This window comes from Syngnathus floridae, chromosome 12, assembly GCF_059516105.1.
Source record: "Syngnathus floridae isolate MCC-2025c chromosome 12, RoL_Sflo_1.0, whole genome shotgun sequence".
NCBI lineage: Eukaryota > Metazoa > Chordata > Actinopteri > Syngnathiformes > Syngnathidae > Syngnathus > Syngnathus floridae.
In genome coordinates this window covers 2,400,714-2,405,000 of record NC_142424.1, presented here as the reverse complement: position 1 = coordinate 2,405,000, position 4,287 = coordinate 2,400,714, and the positions used below count along the sequence as shown (strand labels likewise).

General features: G+C 48.1%; 1 long non-coding RNA gene across 1 annotated transcript in view; it reads left to right on the top strand.

The window, feature by feature from the left end:
* Positions 1–3,143, top strand: part of LOC148389461 (uncharacterized) — a 28,867-nt gene extending 25,724 nt beyond the window's left edge. The window contains exon 3 of the long non-coding RNA XR_015861721.1: positions 2,172–3,143. This is a non-coding gene — a long non-coding RNA (uncharacterized LOC148389461). The remainder of the gene's footprint in view (positions 1–2,171) is intronic.
* Positions 3,144–4,287: the final 1,144 nt, after the last annotated feature.

Below are 4,287 nucleotides of genomic sequence, written 5' to 3'. Positions count from 1 at the left end.
AAGGCAAGGCAAGGCAAGGCAAGGCAAGGCAAGGCAAGGCAAGGCAAGGCAAGGCAAGGCAAGGCAAGGCAAGGCAAAGCAAGTACAAGGCAAATACAAGGCAAATACAAGGCAAGTACAAGGCAAAGTTAAGGCAAGGCAAGGCAAGGCAAGGCAAGTACAAGGCAAGGCAAGGCAAGGCAAGGCAAGGCAAGGCAAGGCAAGGCAAAGCAAGTACAAGGCAAATACAAGGCAAATACAAGGCAAGGCAAGGCAAAGCATGGCGAGGCATGGCGAGGCGAGGCGAGGCGGGGCGGGGCGGGGCGGGGCGAGGCAAGGCAAGGCAAGGCAAGTACAAGGCAAGGCAAGGCAAGGCAAGGCAAGGCAAGTACAAGGCAAGTACAAGGCAAGGCAAGGCAAGTACAGGGCAAGGCAAGTACAGGGCAAGGCAAGGCAAGTACAAGGCAAGGCAAGTACAAGGCAAGGCAAGTACAAGGCAAGGCAAGGCAAGTACAAGGCAAGGCAAGGCAAGGCAAGGCAAGTACAAGGCAAGGCAAGGCAAGGCAAGTACAAGGCAAGGCAAGGCAAGGCAACGCAAGGCGAAAGCAAAGCAAAGCAAAGCAAAACAAAGCATGGCAAGGCAAGGCAAGGCAAGGCATGGCAAGGCATGGCAAGGCAAGGCAAGGCAAGGCAAGTACAAGGTAAATACAAGGCAAGGCAAGGCAAAGCATGGCGAGGCGAGGCGGGGCAGGGCAGGGCGGGGCGAGGCGAGGCGAGGCAAGGCAAGTACAAGGCAAGGCAAGGCAAGTACAAGGCAAGGCAAGTACAAGGCAAGGCAAGGCAAGGCAAGGCATAGCAAGGCAAGGCAAGGCAAGGCAAGGCAAGGCAAGGCAAGGCAAGGCAAGGCAAGGCAAGGCAAGGCAAGGCAAGGCAAAGCAAGTACAAGGCAAATACAAGGCAAATACAAGGCAAGGCAAGGCAAAGCATGGCGAGGCATGGCGAGGCGGGGCAGGGCAGGGCGGGGCGAGGCGAGGCGAGGCAAGGCAAGGTAAGTACAAGGCAAGGCAAGGCAAGGCAAGGCAAGGCAACGCAAGGCAAGGCAAGGCAAGTACAAGGCGAGGCAAAGCAAGGCAAGGCAAGGCAAGTACAAGGCGAGGCGAGGCGAGGCGAGGCGAGTACGAGGCGAGGCGAGGCGAGGCGAGGCGAGTACAAGGCGAGGCGAGTACAAGGCAAGGCAAGGCAAGGCAAGGCAAGGCAAGGCAAGGCAAGGCAAGGCAAGGCAAGGCAAGGCAAGGCAAGGCAAGGCAAGGCAAAGCAAGTACAAGGCAAATACAAGGCAAATACAAGGCAAGGCAAGGCAATACAAAGCAAGTCAAGGCAAGTCAAGGCAAGGCAAGGCAAGGCAAGGCAAGGCAAGGCAAGGCAAGGCATAGCAAGGCAAGGCAAGGCAAGGCAAGGCAAGGCAAGGCAAGGCAAGGCAAGGCAAGTACAAGGCAAATACAAGGCAAGGCAAGTACAAGGCAAGGCAAGGCAAGTACAAGGCAAGGCAAGTTTAAGGCAAGGCAAGTACAAGGCAAGGTATGGCAAGGCAAGGCAAGGCAAGGCAAGGCAAGGCAAGGCAATTTTATTATTTGGCGCCAAAAAGCCCCGCCCGCTGCCACTAGACTCGTGAGGATGGTGGGCTGGGTGGGTGTCGTGAGGCCGAAATGCATTAACGTCACATGTCCGGGCGGCCATTATTATTTGGCGCCAAAAAGCCTCCCTCGTCCGCTGCCACTAGACTCGTGAGGATGGCGGCCTGGGTGGGTGGGTGTCAGATTGTTCAAATCCATATACCAAGGAAGACCTCAGAAGATGTTTTACCTGCTTTGAACAGAGGCTGTGATTTACCGAAGTCAAATTCCTTGTTTGGCACGCTCAAACATGGCGAATAAAAACTCTTGAATCTTTGGAATTGAATTAGATTGGATTTTTTTAGAAGTGGATTATTAGAAGTGCATTATATCATCAGGTGTGCTGTTGGAAAATTTAAAATCTCACTATATTGGTCCAAAAATAATGATTTCAGATTTATCTATTTATTGTCTTTCTATTGTGCACAAAATATAATAACATTGTCAATCTGTCACTTCTTTGAGTGTCCTGAGATTTTGTCCTAACGAGGGTTGTAATCACGCCATGCACCGAACCAGGCGATTCAACTAACGAAGACGAACGTCTGATGACAAACCAAACAGACTTCTCATCGTCTCCTCTGAGGCTCCAGTTGCAGTCTTCATCACAGCGTTCTTCCATGACACATCCCATGCTTGCCATTTCCAGGCTTTGAACTACAACATCTAACTTTGCATATCTGCTCTATTTTAGCCGGACCAATTATTTCACTGAACTATTTCACAGCGGTTCAACCTCGAGGAACGAACGGTTTCTGAATCAAGCCCACGATGCGAAGATAGCAAAACATACTCGTTTTGTGTCTCATTATGATAAAAATCCACAAAACCTTGAGGCTGTTTGGGGATATAATTACTGAATGTTCTCTACATAAGGGGTGGGGTGATATGGATGAAATGTGCTTTAAAAAAAATTACATAATCATGCAAAATGTCTAGCATACTATTCACAGTTTACAATACCAAAGTTGATTTTAAGAATGACGTTTCCAGTTTTGTGGAGTACAAAGTGTAGCTTCAAACAAATTTCCCTACGTCTGCAAGTAAATGAGGCAACGGGGAAATGAAGCCTGCCAATAGCACTGCTGGAGTCGCAGCTGTTCAAAGTGAGAAGAGTGCAAAACAGTTTAGACGCTCAGGATGCCGGGATACTCACTCTGATTACACGTTGGTGGCTTTGTAATTACCACTCTCAACAAAGATTAAGTAGTCGCCTACTGCACCAAACCTAATAAACGAGGCCAGATAGGACGCGGCGACTGCAATTAGTGGCCATCTTGAAGACACCAAAGGTTACATCCGCGAGAGAGAGATTGGGGGGGTTGGATAGTCTGATACGCCCAAGGGCGGTTTGACCCTGAGCGCTTTTCTGATTGAGCGGGCAGCTCCAGTCGGAGAGTCCTGCTGTGGCCCTCGCAGGCATGCGAGCGTCTTCATCACTTCTCCGTGGGTCGGGTAGGGCATCGCTCTGCCGTGATGGATGAGATGGAGGTGGGGGGTAAACAGCAACAGGGGTGACAAAAGCATGTGTCCCATCAGCGCACAGCTGGCCGAGGCGGAGGGATAGAAGAAAAGTAGGTGATGCCTCCACTAGGACCAGGACGGGGGCGTTTTATAAAGGTCTCCCGCTCGGGGCCAAATACTCAATTAGCCGATCGGACCGAGTGCTTCGTCTCAGTCTGTCTTCATTACGTCGGAGTACAGTGTTTGTCCTCAACACGCAAGTGCAGATGTTGTCATCAAGGTTGAACGGCGGACATTGAAATTCGTGTTAGCACCAAGCAGCTGTAATGTTGAAGGAAATGAAAGTTTCATGAGAGGAAATTCTTATGGTGATTTGGAATCGGTTGGCAATTTACTTGCCATTCCTTCAGGCAGGGAGAGCAACATTTAAATGACTCACAATCTGAAATGAATTCATTTTCAGATTAAATAATTCCAGGTTTTCATTCCGAGGCTATTTCAGTCGTAGTTATGATTATTAAATTTGCCGGCTGTACAATAAACCTGCCAGGTCAGAATGTGTGAATGCAATTGTATGTCTCAATTTAATCTCATACCTATTTTGCATTCATCTAGATTATCTATATTGCATTTCTCACCAATCGCTTCAAATTTGTGCTATATCGGATCATGGAAGGTATCGTTAATTATAAGGCGCATAAAAAGGAAATACAAAGCTGCTCGAAAGGACAACATGCCGGTAAACAAAGAATTGGAGGTGTCACACTAAATTAAGAGGTGATTTGTTCACGATGATGTTAATTTGAAACTATAATCTATTTGTGATGATGCAAAACAAATCCCGGTTACCTAGTTTCACCTGTTATTTTTGTACTGTTGTCAACCAGCAGTGGCAATAATTGGCACTGCCATATCTTCATCTTCAGAGAAGCAACAAAGAGCGAGAAAATCTGCATTGCTATAAAAACACATCTTGCCCTCATTTTGGTTTGAGGAAAATCGTAGCGAAGGATTCTCGTTATGGCTTCCTTTTTTTCTTTTTGTAAAGAACATCGCTCATCATCAAGTGTAAGTCTTCATGCATGGATCACACAGTTAAACAAGAGCCGCATTTTATTGCTGGAGCACATTCGGTTCAAACTGGGGTGACAAACGTGATCTAGTATAAAAC